Genomic DNA, 18,185 nt, shown 5'->3' with positions numbered 1-18,185 from the left:
GTACATATACACCATGGAATACTATGCAGCCATAAAAAGGAATGAGATCATGTCCTTTGCAGGGACATGGATGAAGCTGGAAGTCATCATCTTCAGCAAACTAACACAGGAACAGAAAATCAAACACTGCATGTTCTCAATCACGGTGGGAGCTGAGCAATGAGAACACATGGACACAGGGAAGGGAACAATACATAACGGGCCTGTTGGGGGGTGGGAGGGAGAGAGAGCATCAGGATAAATAGATAATACATGTGGGGCTTAATACCTAGATGATGGGTTGATAGGTGCAGCAAACCACCATGGCACACATTTACCTATGTAACAAACCTGCACGTTCTGCACATGTATCTCAGAACTTAAAATTAAATTAAATTAAAAAAATTAAAAAAGAACTAGCATATGATCCAGCAATCCCACTATTGGGTATATATCCAAAGAAAATGTAATCAGTATGTCAAAGAGATATCTGCATACCCATGTTTATCGCAGCACTATTCACAATAGCCAAGATATGGAATAAAACTAAGTGTCCATCAATGAGTGCATGGATTTAAAAAGTGGCATATATACCACTTGAAATATTATTCCAGTACCACTTTGGAATATTATTTAGCCATAAAAAAGGAAATCATGTTATTTGTCACAGCATGGATGAACCTGGAGGACATTATGTTAGGTGAAATAAGCCAGGCACAGAAAGACAAATACTGCATGATCTCATGCATGTGAAATCCACAAGTTAATCTCATTAAAGTAGAATGGAATGGTGGCTACCTAGAGGGCAGGGTGGTTGGTTACAGGGGGCAGGTGGAGAGATGTTGGTTAAAGAATAGAAAATTACAGTTAAATAGGAGGAATAAGTTCTATCGTACAGTATGGTGACTATAGTTAATAACAATATGTTGTATTCTTGAAAAATTGCTAAGAGAGTGGATGTTGCATTCTCACTACGAATATGATAACTATGTGTGATAATGCACTTTTGTTAATTATGTAGATTTTACCATTCCACAATGTATATATCCTTCAAAACATCATACTATACACAATAAATACATATAATTTTATCTGTCAATTTAACAAAAGAAAGATATACCAGCTCTGGCTTCAGATGAAGGAGCTTTGGGGTAGAATGATTTGAAACCTCTGCTCCCTATCAAATTCTAATGCTTTCTCAGGTCATATTGAGTTGAGATAATTGAACTGAGGGAACACTTACTTACGTGGTAATTTTTGGCTAAAAAAACAGGACACTGAAAACATGCCGACAATATAAAAGAGTGAAGTTGAACCCTTACATCTCATCATATATAAAAATTAACTAAAAATGTATCAAAGATATAAATGTAAGAGCTAAAATATAAAACTCTTAGAAGAAACATAGATGTAACTCCTTATGACTATAGTTTGGGCAGTAGTTTCTTAGATATAACACCAAAAGTACAAGCAACAAAAGGCGAAAATAGATAAATTCAACAACATCAAAATTAAAAACTAGTATGCTTCAAAAGACACCATCAGGACAGTGAAAAGACTACTCACAGATGGGAAAAAATTTTGCAAATCATATATCTGACAAGATCTTGTATCTAGAATATGTAAAATGCTCTTACAACTCAACAATAAAATGAAAAATAAGCCAATTTAAAACTGGGCTAAGGATTTGCATAGGTATTCCTCCAAATAACATATTCAAATGAACAATAAGCAAATAAAAAGAAGCTCAACATCATTAGTCCCCAGAGAAATAAAAATCTAAACTATAATGTGATACCACTTCACCTCCTCTAGGATAGTTACAATAATAAGGAAATCAACTAAAATGAGTGTTGGAGAGGATGTGGATAAATTGGAGACCTCATACGTTGCCAGTAAGAATGTAAAATTGTGTAGCCATTGTGGAAAATAGTGTGGCAGTTCCTCAATTGGTTAAACATAGAATTACCATATAATCCAGCAATTCCATCCCTAGAAAAATGAGAATGTATTTACACAAAATATCTTGTATATGAATGTTCATAGTGGAATTACTCACAAAAGCCAAAAGTAGAAACAACACAAATGCATATCAACCAATAAAAAGATAAACAAAATGTGGTTTATCCATATAATGAAATACTCTTCAGCCATGAAAAGAAATGAAATGAAACATGACCTTAAAAACATTATGCTCAGTGAAATAATACAGTTACAAAGGACCACATTCTATTATTTGATTTATATAAAATGTCTGGAATAATAGACAGAAAATGAATTAGTGGTTGCCAGTGGTAGGGAGTGATGTTGGGGTGTCATGGCTAAGGGATGCAGGGTTTGTTTTTGGGGTAATGAAAATTTTCTAAACTTGATTGTGATGGTGGATACACAACTCTGTGGACATACTGGATTTACTATCAGTGAATTATATCTCAACAAAGTTGTCTAAAAACATTTTCATAGGCAAAACTGACTGTGGGAAACAAAAAAAACCCTGCAACAAATAAATAACAAGAAAAAAAGTAAGGAAGGAGAGGAAATATCTATTCAAAGAGATTTAAAAAACATAATGACCAATTAAGATACTGACTATATATTTGATATCAGGGGAAAATTGTTGTAATAATTGCATGTGGTTATACTGAATAAAACAGTTTTTATCTTTTATAGGTACATCCTAAACATTTACAGATGAAAAGATAAAATATAAGGGACTTGCTTCAAAATAATCTAGATGAAACAAAATTTGCCATTAATTGAATAGTTGAAGCTGAATGATAGGTATATGGGGATCAGTGTATCATTCTCTCTAGTACAGGTTTAGAATTTTCCATTTTAATTAGCTTGATTGAATCTTTCTACAATGTATACATAAATCAAAGCATCACATTGTACCGCATAAATATACACAATTATTTGTCAATTAAAATTTAAAAAATTGATCAAAAAAGTGTTTTAAAAAGATGCCTCAAAGCTGTGAAATGTGGAATAAAGTTAATAGCTCCTTTTATTTTCCTGTTTCCTTTTATAGTTTAGTGACTTAGATGAATTGACTCAACTATTCTGTGTTTCATTTTTGTGTTGCATCACATTGTATTAAGAGAAGAAATTTACATTTGTACTAGAATGTAACTTTCTTGCCCGTAGCCATTTCTATCTGTTATTCCGCATTCTATTCTCAGAATAGGCATATAGTAGGTGTTCAATAAACATTTGTTGAATGAACAAAACAAAAAGGAAGAAATACTCTGCTGTAGTCTATTAAGTTCATTATCCTGGACTATTAAATTACTGTCAATGCACAATTTAAATTGTCTACTTCATTAAAATTTATTTGCTATTATACACTGTTATCAGGCCTGCTAAATAACATATGAAACTAATCAGTGAAAATACTACATTATGAAGTCTCTTGCCAGAGGCAAACTGATAATTTTAAAAGGGATTTTGTAGTGTTGCTATGGCCACAAATAGATGTATAGATGATAGATAGATAGATAGATAGATAGATAGATAGATAGATAGATAGATAGATAGATGATAGATGCAAATATAGATTATATAGATACAGATAGGTAAATAATGTATTTCTGTAAGAAAGTGGTAAAAGTATAAATATTTAACTTTTCTTCATTTGTGTTTTTCTGTAATTTCTAGTTTTTCATCTAAAACATACATTATTTGTATAACAATTTTGTTAAAAGATTTGTAGATATGCTCAGGTTACCTGGTGTATGGTAGTTAGTTGAAAAGGAAACTCATTGTAAATAAATGCCAGATGAATCCCTGGAGAGAAGAGGCGCATTAATTGAATTGCTAAAGTAGCTGAGGAACTCTCTTAAACAGGCAAATGCCAAAAATAAACCATTTTGCTGCACATTTTCCCACATTTTTATTTGCACTGAAGACTCAAAAAGGAAAAAAGCAGCCTCCTATCTAACAAGGAATGTTTTTTAAAAAGCCATATAATGCTTTTCCCAATATTGTGTTTAATAGATAAGAAAAACTGCAATGATTTATTACACTCTAAATCTGAGCCAGGTGCTTTACATTCACTATCTCACTTAATTCACATGTTAATCCTGCAAGGTATGTGTCATTAACCTTATCTCCCAGATGCAAAAACTAAGACACAGAGAGGTTAAGTAACTTGCCTAAGCTTACACAGCTATTAATTAAACCAAATTTTGTTTCACTTAGAGTGAGAGCTTTTGATCTTCTTCATGAAATGTCTGGTACTAGACAGGTTTTGAAATGCAGAAATCAGCAAAACTGTCTCTTCAAGAGCAAGTGGAAAGAAAATAAACCACCTGCAAGTTCTTCTGATGCATATTGGACTAGCGTCTGGACCCACGAGTAAGCAATGACAAGTTCTAACTAAAACATGAAAAATTCAGGGCGAGTCAGTTCTACTGAAGACAAAAACAGCATCAGATAGAGCAGTAACTGGTAACAGGTGAATACAGGGGCAAAATTGTTCATAATATTTTGGAGTATGAGTTTCCACATCTGTAAAATGAGAGAGCTTAACTAAATCAAAACAAGTTCAATAAAAAGTGCATAAAGTTCCTTTTTCTCTAAAATTCTATAATTCTAAGAAATGATTTAAATAAGATATCTTCACATATTTTGTGTAACTGTATTTCAATATGATATGGCTTATTTTCAGAAAAGTGCCCATTCCTCTGTTGAAAAAAATGTGGACTTTCATTTTGGACACTGTAATTCAGGAAAATGATTCTAAGAAGCAATGAAGTTCATGGATAAATAGAGTCATAGAGGGCAATAGCCATAAAGAAAAGAAGATCCTAGGTAATCTGAATATATTATTTACTTTTATATACTCAATCCCTGAAATGGGCCATTAATTTGTGAAATTTGGCCCAGTATCCTTTAAGTTGCTAGAGGTCTGTGAGGCCACAGACATATAGGTAAGGATGTGACAGCAATCAATCAGCTGCACATCAGAAGTCAGCCCCACTGTGAGGTTCAGTGATGGGAATCAGGATATAGGATTCTGTTTGGCCTAGCTGGGGATTCCAAAACAATTGGTTGATATTTCTCTTAGCTCTTGATATCATATACTTGGGGAAAGCAATCCTAATATATGATGAAAAATGCAATATCATATGTATGGAGTTCTAGCAAAGGCAGTGGTTTAATTGAGACCCCTTAATGAATGCTGGATATCTGTTATAAATGTTTCTTTATGGTCCCACTTGGGTCTTTGCTTCCAAATTTACAGACCCATCTGTTGGTCTGCTTGACTCAAGAAGTTACTGATAAAAGTATCATCTTCAGATAATTTAACATTTTGAGAGACTGCTGTCTTTTAAATATGAAGAAACTTGGAGGGGGAACCTTCCAGGACACTGTGATGATCCACATTATTATTTTCTCCTCTTCTAATTCTTCATTTGTAGAAATTTGTACAAGTACTGCTTTCTGCACAAACTGCAGCATTTTCAGCCTGTAGTGCAAAGTCATGCCCTAGGTATCTCCATTTTTATTTTTACTTAGCAGACATGGCTCCAATAGATAGGATCCTATTTGGGTTCCACTACAGAATGAAGGTGGGGTTGGCTGTGCAAACTTGAGGGATACAGCCAGAATAAGCCGCTGAGACAGTGAATTATGGAGCTCAAACTCTAATTAAGACAAATCACATAAGTGTAGGATGTCTGGTTAACATTGATTTTACAGCATGGAGTTCTCACTTTAACTGCAGGTAGTGGTTTGTTTTCAATACCCACAATCCTTCAGGGATGAAACATGCCCTAGGGCCACTAGAACCTATTTTCCAAAAGCAGTGATATTATAATTTCTTGTTAGTCCTCTGAAAGTTATTATACTTTGCATCACATCTATTTTATAGCCCCAACAGTCTGACTTTAGAGTGTGAAAAGTGCAGAGTGAGGGTTTTTCTGAATGCCCATCATGCTCTGCCAAGCACAGGTGTTGGTTTGAAATTGCTTCTACATGAAGCCTGTTGACCTTAATGCCTGTTACAGGAGGTGGCCCTATACTCCAGAGATACTGACTTGATAGTGAGGACCACCCACCTGCCCTTTGCGGGTAGCCTTTGGCTTCTGTGAGTTTGTAGTAAAAGCAGGGCAGGGAACCCATGTCGGGGTCTTCTGCACTGCTCTGTTGGTGAAGTTCCTTTCTCAGATGCATAGACGTTGTGTAATAAGATACGGTATAAATGAAGAGACCCTTGAATACCTTTGGCTGCTCTGGAGCCCCAGATATATTGAGTCTCTTGCTCAGGAAGTCAGTCATACTAGAGAAGTTGGGCCAAGCATTGCTGGTAATACACTGAATTTCAAATAAATCTTTGACCATACTGAAATGAGGGGACCTTTGCTGATATCACCCTGACTACCAGAGTGGAGAGGACATCATTTGGTAACTTGGCCTACAGACTCTTGAAGACACATTTTTTCCTTTTGGCATATGATGATAGCCCAACTCATTTTATGAGAAATAGTTGAAACAAAAAGGAATGTTTAGGGAGAAGAAAACTCATGGAAGTGGGAGAGTGGTAGAACAAAGGAAAATCCAGGAAGGATGGAGTAGACAATGTGAGTAGACCAGGATTAAAACCTATGTTTGTCTGACTCCAGAGCCCAGGGTTCTTGCCTCACCAACAGTAAGACTGGAAAAAATGTAATAGGTAATATGAGAAAAAATTAATATGGTTTGATGACTAGAATATACTTCATTGTTGTATGCATTTCTTGACTTAAATCCAAAATGGATTTAAGCTATTTATAGTACAAGACGTGCATAGAATGTCTGCTAAAACAAAAGTTAAAAACAATTCAGAATCACATAAGCAGAATAAACTGAAGATAATGATAGTGACAGAGTTTGATCACAAAACTTAGCTGTTCTTGCATGTTCTTGCACTCATACTGACTCTGTGAACAATAATAGTTGGCAAATCGGGTTTCCAGCATAGAAGTGGCAGCCATTGGCATTACTGGCTGCAGTAAAGTTGATTTTCTGTTGTAGAAATAGCACTGGTATATATAGTAGCATCTAGTCCTTTGTGGTAGTAAAAGAGGTTTCCTCGTCACACCAGTTGTGCAGTGAATTTTTGGTTGGTGGTCCTAGACACCCAGCCCATGACTGGTTCTCCACGATTCATGATAATTCTGTTAGCCACCAAATATCTGTTTTTTCTAACTTAATTTTTATTGAAGTATAGTTTATGTATAGTTAAATGTACAGATCTTAACTATACAGGTCAACGAGTTTTGACAAATGTATACACTGTGTAACCAACAACACAATCAAGATACAGAACATTATCATCACTCCAAAGGGTTTTGTCATTACTCCTTCCAGTAAATACACAACCCCTCTGCTCCAGGAAACCATTATTCTACTTTCTACCAGCATAATTTAATTTTGGAATTTCTAGAATTTTATATAAATTGTCATACAGTATGTATTCTTTTGTGTCTAGCTTCTTTAGCTGAGTATAATGTTTTTGAGGTTCATCTACATTTGTTGCTTTCAAGTAATTATTTTATATGGGTGAGTAGTATTCCATTTTATGGATGTATAGTTTATTATCAATTTGCATGTTTTGAATTATTTGCAGTTTGGAGCTATTACAAATAAAACTGCTGTAAAAATTTGTGCAGAAGACTGTATGAGTATATATTTCCATTTCTCTTGGGTAAATACTTAGGAGTGGTATTACTGAGTCATAGGGAAAGTGTGTTTAACTTTATAAGAATCTGCTAAAGTGTGTTTAACTAAGAATCTTATAAAGTGTGTTTAACTTTATAAGAATCTGCTAACCAGTTTTCTAAAGCAATTGTGCCATTTTATTTTGCCATCAGCAATGTATGAGAACTCAAAATGCTCCACATCATCATCAACACTTGGTAGTATCATTCTTTTTTAGATGTTATAGCTTGTGTGAAGTGTTGTGTCTTTGTGATTTAACTTTTCCTTCAGTTCAAGAGTAAATGATGTTGAACATCTTTTCATATGTTTATTGGCCATTCGTACATCTTCTTTTGTAAGTATATGTTTAAATCTTTTTCCCATTTCTAATTGGGTTTGTTTGTGTTTTTATGTTTGATTTTAAGAGTTCTATATGTATTATAGATACCTTACTTTTGTAAGATATAGGTATTATAAATATTTTGTATTTAGTCCATGGCTTATATTTTCATTTTCATAACAATGTCTTTGACATGCAGAAGTTTTTAATGTTAATGAAGTTTATCACTTTAAACTTTTATGGTTAATGATTTTTTTTCTATTTTGAGAAACAATTGCCTGACACAAGATCATGAAGATATTCTCCCATGTTTTCTTCCTTATGCTTAACAATTTCAGCATTTATGTTTAGGTCTATGATTAATTCTAAGTTGAGTTTTATTTATGGTATGAGGTAGAGTTTGAGGTTCATTTTCTTCAACTTTCAGTGGTTTAAGAGAATTTCCCTGTTCAAAGGCATTGGTAATGATATAAAAAATTAAAGTAATAAGACAGCATTGTATTGGCTGAGGGATAGACACTTAGATCAATGGAACCAAATACAAAAAAACAGAAACAGACCCTCACAAATTTGCCCAACTGACTTTTGACAAATGTGCAAAAGCAAGTTAAAAAAAAAGTAAGGATAGCCTTTCAAGCAATAGTCCTGGAGCAACTGAACATCTATAGGCAAAAGTATGAACTTCAACCTAAATTTCATACTTTACCAAAAAAAGTCACTGAAAATGGATAATGGACTTAAATGTAAGCCACAAAACTATAAAACTTTTTTAAAAAACATGATAAAATCTTTGGATATAGGTTTCAGTAAAGGGCTCTAAGACTTGACATCTAAAGCGCAATCCATAAAAAAACTTGGTAGATTGGATTCCTCAAAATTCAAAACTTTTACTCTGCAGAATATTGTCTTAAGAGGATGAAAAGACAAGCAACAGAGTGGGAGAAAATACTTGTAAACCATATATCTAACAAAGAATTAGTATGTTAAATATATAAAGTTCTCAAAACTCAACCATAAAAAATGCTGAACAATCCAAGTAGAAAATGGGCAAAAGACATGAAGAAACCTTTCACCAAAGATTATATACAGATAGAAAATAAGCACATGAAAATATGTTCAATATCATTCATCATCAGAGAAAGGCAAATTAAAATCACAATTAGATATCACCACAGACCTGTCAGAATACCTGACATAAAAAATAGCTAAGATAAAAAATACAATACAAAATGCTGGAAAGGTTGCATGGAAGCTGGATCTTTCATACATTGACGGTGAGAATATAAAATGGTACAGCCACTCTGGAAGACGGTGTTGTAGTTTCTTAAAGTATTAAATATGCAAATAGCATATAACCCAGGAAACATACTTTTGGGCAATTAGGGCAGAAAAATTAAAACTGGTATTCCCAAAAAAACACATGTGTACAAGAATGCTCATAGAACCTTCACTGATAATAGAAAAATACTGAAAACAGCTCAAATGTTCTTCAGTGGGTTATTGGTTGAACAAACTCTGATACATACATACCATGAAACACCACTCAACAATAAAAAAGAATCAACTATTGACACACACAACTTAGATGGATCTAAAGGGAGTTAAGCTGAGTAGAAAAAAAGCCAATCCCAAAAGGTTACATATTGCCTGACTCCATTAATATAGCATTCTTGAAATGACAAAGTTATAGAGATGGAGAACATATTAATGGTTGCCAGGTGTTGAGGAGGAGAAAGGGAAGTGAGTGTGGCTATAAAGGGGCAGCATGAGAAAGCTTGTGGCAATGGAAATGTTCTACATTTTAATTGTGGTGGTCATTATACAAAGTTACACATATAATATTTTATACAACTACACACACACATATGCATGTGTAACTGGTAAAATTCAAATATGCTCTGTGGATTTTACCAATGTAAATTTCCTGGATTGATATTGTACCAGAGTTAGGCAAGATTTTACCATCAGAGGAAATTGTGTAAAGGGTACACGAGGTCTCCCTGTATTTTTTGGAAACTTCCTGTGAATTGACAATTATTTCCAAATAGAAGGTTAAAACCAAAGAAATATATGACCATAATATATGTAGGCCTATTACTGGATTCTGAGCTATTTTATTGACTTATTTGTTATTTCTTACTCTAATACCACACTGTTTTGATAAGTGTAGTTTTATAGTTAGTCTTGAAACCAGGAAGTTCTATAACTCCTCCTCTTTTTAAAGTTTTGCTGGAAACCCCAAGACATATGTTTACCCATCCCAACATCTGCACAGATTGTCTTCTCTAATGCCTTGCTCCATAGATTTCAGATGCTTCTGCTACCCTGAGCTCTGATCTTTTCCTCCTTCGTTCAATGAGACTGCAAACTCAGCTTGGAATCTAGCTCTTGATGCTGGGATCAGAAAACAGTCACCAGGCAAAGAGCTAAGGCAGTCTTGGGGCTTGATTTGTGAGTTTCTCTTTTCCTGGGGATCATAATCATGGGCTGACTATTGTTCAATATCTTTAAACAGTTTCCTTGCATATTTTATGCAGTTTTATGATGTTTCTAACGGCAAGAGTGCTGATCCAGTGTCATTCCCAACATAACTTTTTTTCCTGCTTAAATCAGTCAGCTTCAGCTTCTGTTGCATGCAACTAAGAACCTTGACTGATACAAGCCCCTATTTTATGCCATGTCCTATGATATGTGCTTGGCATTTATTATGTGATTTAATCTTAATTTAGAGAAATAATTCCATGTGGAAACTAGAGAAATGGGCAAGAAGCATTTCTAACAGTGAGGACAAGGTTGAGGAGAGGGAGGTTGCAGTGAGAGGAGCATTCTAGATTGAGGAAGAATGTATAAATGCACAAGGGAACCAGCATGCAAGAATTAAAGTATGAAACTTTTGTCATCTTCAAGGGAATTCTTCTGAGACCTTTATAAATTATCCTAATCCAATAAAACCACTATACATAGAATTTCCTCCATAAATGCAGTAAAGTACAATTGTTTATATAGTAGGATATTACCGGACGGTTTTAACTTTCCCACCCCTATTAACATGGGTACTAATAAAATAACTAAGCATCCTAGTTTGCCCTGAACTGTTGTGGTTTTAGCACATTACAGGGAATTCCTCAGCCCCAGGAAAACTGAGAAAATTATCCTTTGGTATATGTGACATCGCTCACCTAGCTACAGTTGATTGGTCTAGGTGGCCACCAGTCTCAAACTTGGCCAATAAATCCCTCATAGATTTATGGAGATAGGACCATAAAGGTCTATGGTAACCAGGGAGTGCCTCTCAGATCTTTCAAGGGAAAACCTACTATGAGGAGTGGAGTCAGCTAACAGTCTCCAGCTGGAGCACTTTTGGGATTATTTTTGCATCATTTGATCCAAGGTCATTCCCTTCCCAGGCATCTCCAGCCAATCTCTGAGCACAAGAGGTGTACTAGGGCTATTTCTGTCTAACGCAGGATTCCTCTAATTAGCAGTCTCTGTTGGGGTGGTTGAGACTTCCATAGAGCTGTACTGTAATCTCCTCTTTATCTTGCCAGCCATTACCCACGATAGATCTGTAGATTTGCTTTTCAGAGGACCTGATATGGCTTAGTGTCTCTCTTCAGTGGTTGAATCTGTAATATGAAAATCTAGGAAGGTGTCCGTAACTGTATCTACTGTTACATGGACTTGGGAAACAAAAAGAGCTTGAGAGGAGTGGGGAGGAAAGCAAGGGAGGGAACGAGGGGATGAGAGAGAGAGAAGAGAGAGAGAAGAGAGAGAGAGAGGAGAGAGAGAGAGAGGAGAGAGAGAGAGAGGAGAGAGAGAGAGAGAGAGAGAGAGGAGAGAGAGAGAGAGAGAGAGAGAGATACCCCAGATAAATGTGCAGGGAAGAATAGGGGTAAAAGAATGATAGAGTCAATTTCACTGGAATCCTTGTTTTTGACGATTCTTGAGGCCTAACTATACCTTGCCTTTTTAAAAGTTTTGATTGTTCTAATCCTCCTTGAGTTCTGTGAAACACCTTATTATCTTCCCATAAATTTCTCTCTTTTGCTTGTTAGTTTCAGGTAGGTTTTGATAACTTTTAACTAATGAGTCCTAATTAATACTTCTTCACTGCAAAATTAATTGTATAGGTTACTACGTTTATGCTGAATCACATTTCTGTTGAGAGTCAGAAATGTTCATATCCCCAGAGTCAGAAATGTTCATAAACCGAAACACAAATTAATATACCCTTCAGCTTTACCAAATTTTTGTCCATGAGTAGGTGAGGAAAATTTTGTATGGTCTAGATGATTTCTGAAAAGTTTTAGCATTTATTTGTTTCTCTATAGAGTACCTAGCAGGATTCTTGTCATAGACCAAAGCTTCAGCCAAATTCAACATTGCACTGTGTCCAGAATATTTATTTTCTGGCTAAAAGTCATTACTTTTATAATAAATCTTCCTTCTTTAATTTTTTAACTCTTTCAAAGATCACTAGTAGTTCTTTTAAAGACCATCTTTGATAAATCGAAGTTCAAAATCACAATTAACACATAGTTTTAACCACCTTTCAAGAACTCAAGGTTATGAATATGATTAGAGATCACTAAAGCTTCACTGAGATGCTGATAAAACAAAGGTGTAGATGTTAGTCAAAGATGATGGCTCTCAGACATCATTTAATACAGTAGTCCATGCAAGAGATGGTGATAATTTGGCCTAGAGCAAGAGTCTAAAAATTATTGCCCACAGGGCAAATCCTGCCTCTTGCCTGTTTTTGTAAATAAACTTTTATTGGAACATACCTACACGTATTCATTTATGTATTGTCTGTGAATTCTTTCACTCTATGAAAGCAGAATTTAATACCTGGAGACAAAGACTGTATGTGACTCAAAAAGCCTAAAATATTTACCAGCTGACCCTTCACAGAAAAAAAAAAAAAAGCCAAACTCTGGTCCGGAATGTTAGCAGTACAGTGAGGGACAAATGCATGAGCAGATTATATTTTGGAAGCAGAACAAGAACAAGTTTGGTGTGTTCTAGGAACAGCTGGTGTGGCGGGAACATAAAAAGACCCAGATACAATTGTTTTTTCTATTTTGTTTTCTAGCACATTTGTACCTATTGCTTTTATTCAGCTATTCATTCATTCCAAAAATATTAAGAAGTTCCACTCTGTGCCATACACCATGTGACCTGCTACACACACACACACACACACAGAGGAAACAGTAAAATATCTGACTTTTATTTTATTACAAGTAAAATTTATATTTTATTAAAAGTAAAATATCCAGGCTCCCTAGAGTCTGGAGCCGAATTACCTAGGTTTGAATCTCAGCTCTGAAATTTAACTGCCACGTGATCCTGGTGAAAATTGCTTAACCTATCTGTGCCTCAGTTGCCTTATCCTTAAAGTAGAAATAATATCATCTACCTTAAGTGTTTGATATAAAACAAACACTTAGCCCAGTGTTTAGCATATAGTGCACATTTTATAAATGTTGGTTACTATTATTAAGGAAACTTGCTTCTTTTACTGACTCAAACAAACAGGTATTGTCTATCAACCTGTTGCCTTTTCTGAGTACTTTGTGTTGATTTCAGCTTAGCTTTAAGTGAGCTCATTCACTCTAATTGCTACAGTTATGATCTTCCTGTTACAGGACATTGGATCATGCTGTTCTTTCTGCCCAAAACTTTTTTTGTTTTCCCATTTGCCTGGCCAACTCCAATTTGTTCTTTAAACATAAGGGCATAAGGGCATGGACTATATCTGGGCTTTGTTTATCATTTTACACCCAGATCTTAGTACAGTGCCTGGCATACAGTAGGCACTCATTAATGTTTATTGCATGAATGAATACCAGCCAGACTAAATCTAGATTCTCATTGTACTTAGTTTTTCCTCTTTATGTTACATTCACACTCTGGATATGTCCTTTTGTTTACACACTGGTTCTAGAAATTTTTTAACAAATATTTATTAAATATATAGACATTTTAGACTCTGTGCTTGGAGAACAAATATGAAAAACACAAGTTTTCTGCTCTCAAGAAGCTACTTATTCATTAGAGGACAAAGACATGCAGAAAGAGAAATTATAATCTAGAGTAAGTGGTACTCTTGAGACCTGTACGAGATCCATTGGGCATACTGGACCTAGGGAAAAAAAATATACAAACTTATCTGGGAAAGACAGGGAAGGCTTCACAGAGGAGGTGCTATCTAAATTGAGTCAAAAATAACGAGTAGCCGTTTTCCAAATAAACAAGTGCCGGGTAAGAGCATTCATGGCAGAAGGAATTCCAGGGCAAAGGTGTGGAGGCTTTTTCTCTTTTGTTGATCCTGACTTCTACAAACCAATTCCTTTATTGCTTTTTTGACATTAGATTAACACTTTTAATCTCGAATAAATGTAATACTGCACAATTTCCCATTTTCAGTATATATGCATTTGATTTTTTTTGTTGTTCTTACTCTCATTTTTTAAATCTGCCTTGGATTTCCATTGCATATACTATTTCAGTATACTTTTTGGTCCTTCTTTGTAATATGTATCGTTCTTAAATTTTTACCTGCATAAGGTGTTCATTCCTAATGGGTATTCCCTTCTAGTGCTCACTGTATATAGCACTGTATCTGGACCCTGGGTTCAAGATGCTCAGCTGAATCGATGGGAGTAATGAGCGGTATATGACTTCCATAAACTCAAGAAAGTGGTGGAAAGGTAGTAGAATCTTAGTTCTAGTAAACCTCGATAAACTACCATAATTAGAAGCGTAGTGGGAGGACTCGGGAGGAGCACTGAAATGGCAGGCAGGGGACCCAGGTTTTATAGCTTTGTGGGCCTGTTTTTTCTCATCCCTGCACCTATAGCTTCAAGTATGTTCACTAAAGGCGATTGAATAGAGTGCCCCGGCCCAGTCCTTCCGAATGGGAGACTGACGCCCTAGCACCGGGCGAAGTCCCGGGCGCCAGAGGCACCCACCCTGCACGGCCGGAAGGAGTGGGGCGGGGCCTACAGGCTCTCCGCTGGGCCCGAGCGGGCTGGGGGAGGGGAGCGTGGGGCCGACAGTTTTGGGGGTGAAAAGGCAAAAGGCGGGTGAAAGGCTGCCTCCCGAGACTCTCCTTGCTTGGAATTCTGCCCACTCTGCGGAGTTAGCAGTCACGACCTCCAGCACAGGTGGGTTCCGTCCCGTGGGTCAGGGAAGGGGTGTCCCCATGGGTGCTACGGGTGGGTTTGCCCAGGCGCTCGCTTTCAGGCCTGTCGCAGTGGGCGGCGGAGGCTCTCACCCGGGCTGCTGGGCCCAAGGGCGGTGGTACTCACCTTAACCCTGGCGGAGAGGAAGGCCACTCCTGCCTTGCCGCAGGGTTGTCGTCACGATCTGTGCCAGTTGCGCGACAGAGTCTGCCCGGAGATCAGCGTGAGGCCAGATGGGCCTAGCGCTCAGGAAGAGCTGGAAGAGCTGGAGCAAGCTCGCGTTGGGACTGACGCCCAGTGTACATTGTTTCAATCTCGGTCGGACTTTACAGCCCTGGATCTGTCACTGACTTGGTGTTTAGCTTTCAGCGAGTCCCTACCCTCTTCCTGCCTCACTTTGTTCGGCAGTAGAGTGGAAGGTGGAACTCAGCTGTCTGCAAGATCTTGCAGCACTTTCTTTCGTTCTCATATCCACTAATGTTCTCTGCCCAGATTTTACCCTTTGTCTGCCCCCTCTGGAGCAAGGCTCTGGGTAAGTAAGTTAGGCTAGGAAGTTTTCTTTCTCTTCCGAAAACAATGGAAAAGCCTTTAAATACTCCTGACTGCCCTGGAAACGACATTCAAACCATGAATTGAATGTCAACTCTGAAGAATGGGTTTGTGAATGCCATACTATTAAACGTTTTAACCAGATGATTTCCTAAAATGATGTGTGTTGAGTGGACATAGTACACTGCCTAGCAAAAGTCTCATGATAAATGAGTTGGGTGCTTTAACTCAGTCGCTGAAAGAAAAACTTGAGCTCTCATATTTAAGAAACACTTTCATAATCCACTCCCATACAGTAGTAGTCTTTTAGAGTTGCTTGTAGCTTGGTTTGCCCTTTCAGGACACACTGTAGTAAAAATTACATACAGTTTATTTTACATTAACTATAAAGACAAAGAAGGACTATAAACATTATGGATCAACATTTTGGTGTCAACTTCTGGTTTCTCCTCATTAAGGAACTGGTGGTAATGATAATGGTGAACATATATTTTGCAAAATACTATAATTTTCACAACAACCAGAAGACGTTAAGTAAGGTTATTTATAATAAGGCTTAAAAAACTTATACTTTATCTCATAACCAGTGTGATGAAGGGAATGTTTACTGGGGTGGTTGAGTCTGGGGGCTTGTTTAGTGTGCCCCACCTAGTTCTTTATTTCTTGGAAGCTTGGACTGGAACAGATCACTTCCTTGTTTTGGCCTCTGTTTCAGGAACCACCATTTGTTCTGTATTTCTGCTTGTCAACCCTGGGAACAACAGTAAAACCAGCCAAGTGGATCACTGGGTGTTTACAATGTTTCTGACAGCTGTATCTGATGCCTCCAGGGGCTGGGAGGGGGACCCCGGGATTAACAAACCTCTTTGGTGGGAAGAGTCTCTTCCTGCAAACTGAACACGGATCCATCAGTTGGGCACCACTGTGATCCCCTTTCTATAACACCAAACATCCCCTGGGCTCATATGGGCTGTACATGCACCTGCCATTGCCCTGTGTAAAGATTTACAGGATAAGAGGCTCTTGAAAAAACCCAGCCTGCTCCATACCTGTAGGTTCTAGGGAAGGAGTGGCTGATATGTAGGTGAGTGTTCTTCTGGATGAGGAAAACACCTCATGATTTCCCAAATGGTTTGAAAGGTGAGAAAAAAATTATGCTGGACATCTGCTGAGCCAACCTGAAGGGTGAGTTTTGCATTGGCTATTTGGCAGGACCTGGTGTCTGCCTTGTTTAGCTATATTTTCACTCTATTCATCATACTCTGTTCATTCACTCCAAAGGCAATCAATGAATGTCAACTCTGTGCCAGGATGCTGATCCATTCACTGAGATTGGCAGCACAGGACAGCCAGTTCGGGAGGACAACAGGAATTCAACTTTAAGCATACTCAGTCTGAGGCCTCCTCACCTTTCCCCACTCCCTATATCTAACTGCTACAAAATCTTGTCACTTCTACATCCTGAATATTTTAAAAAATCCATCCACTTCTCTTTGTCCCATGAGTACTCCAAATTTCAAGCCAGCAATATTCTTTTTTAATTGATTTAAAAATTTTTATTTTAAAAGACCAAATGGTTGCATGACCCTCGACTCTCATGGGAAAACCACAACCCACCACCACCACAGCAACAACAACAAACAGCCTAATGACCTCTGTATGATCCCTAATAAATTGTCAAAGTAAGGAGATGAAAGTTCTCTTTTTTTCTTGATGCTCACAGTGTTTAAATATTGTATTTAGGATAATTTACATGCCATAAAATTTGCATATTTAAAGTGATTTTATAAATTTATTGGGTGGTGCAACCATCACTACAATCTAATTTTAAAACATTTGCATCACGTCAGTGACATCTTCCTTGCCCATCTGCAGTCAGTCTTCATTACTACTCCCAGCATCAGACAACCACTAATCTACTTTCTGTGCCTATGGATTTGCCTATCCTGAAAATTTCATCTAAATAATGTCTCCAAAGTTTATTAATGTTGTGGCATATATAAATACTTCATTCCTTTTTATAGCTGAGTGATATTCCATTGCATCAGTATACTACATTTTGTCTATCTAGTCATCAGTTGATGAACACTTGGATTGTTTCTATCTTTTGGCTATTATGAATAAAGCTGCTATGAACGTTTGTGTGCAAGTTTTTGGGTGGACATTCGTTTTCAATTCTCTTGGTTAAACACCTATGAGTGGAATTACTTGGTCATATTATAACTGTATGTTTAATTTTCTGCCAAACTGTTTTCCCAAGGGGCTGTACTATTTTACAGTTATTAGATTTATATGAACCACCAGCAATGTATTTCTTCACATCATCACCATATTTGTTATTTCCCCGTTTTGTTTTGTTTTTTTCAAATGTGTAGCTATTCTTGAGGGTGTGGAGAAGTATCTCATTGTGATTTAGATTTGCATTTCCTTAATGGCTAATTGAG

General features: G+C 36.7%; 2 protein-coding genes across 3 annotated transcripts in view; one reads left to right on the top strand and one right to left on the bottom strand.

The window, feature by feature from the left end:
* The window catches only part of SPRY3 (sprouty RTK signaling antagonist 3), a 164,257-nt gene extending 148,353 nt beyond the window's left edge, over window positions 1–15,904 (bottom strand). The window contains exon 1 of the mRNA XM_034950053.3: window positions 15,319–15,904. The gene's annotated coding sequence lies outside the window, so the exon portion shown is untranslated. The remainder of the gene's footprint in view (window positions 1–15,318) is intronic.
* Window positions 14,988–18,185, top strand: part of TMLHE (trimethyllysine hydroxylase, epsilon) — a 124,345-nt gene continuing 121,147 nt past the window's right edge. Inside the window, exon 1 of one of the 2 annotated variants that reach the window (XM_034950049.3) lies at window positions 14,988–15,174. The gene's annotated coding sequence lies outside the window, so the exon portion shown is untranslated. The remainder of the gene's footprint in view (window positions 15,175–18,185) is intronic. The other variant, XM_034950051.3, reaches the window with a different exon arrangement.

Source organism: Pan paniscus, chromosome X (assembly GCF_029289425.2).
Source record: "Pan paniscus chromosome X, NHGRI_mPanPan1-v2.0_pri, whole genome shotgun sequence".
Taxonomy (NCBI): Eukaryota; Metazoa; Chordata; class Mammalia; order Primates; family Hominidae; genus Pan; species Pan paniscus.
The sequence above is the reverse complement of the archived record's forward strand: the minus strand, read 5'-3'. Positions and strand labels throughout refer to the sequence as shown.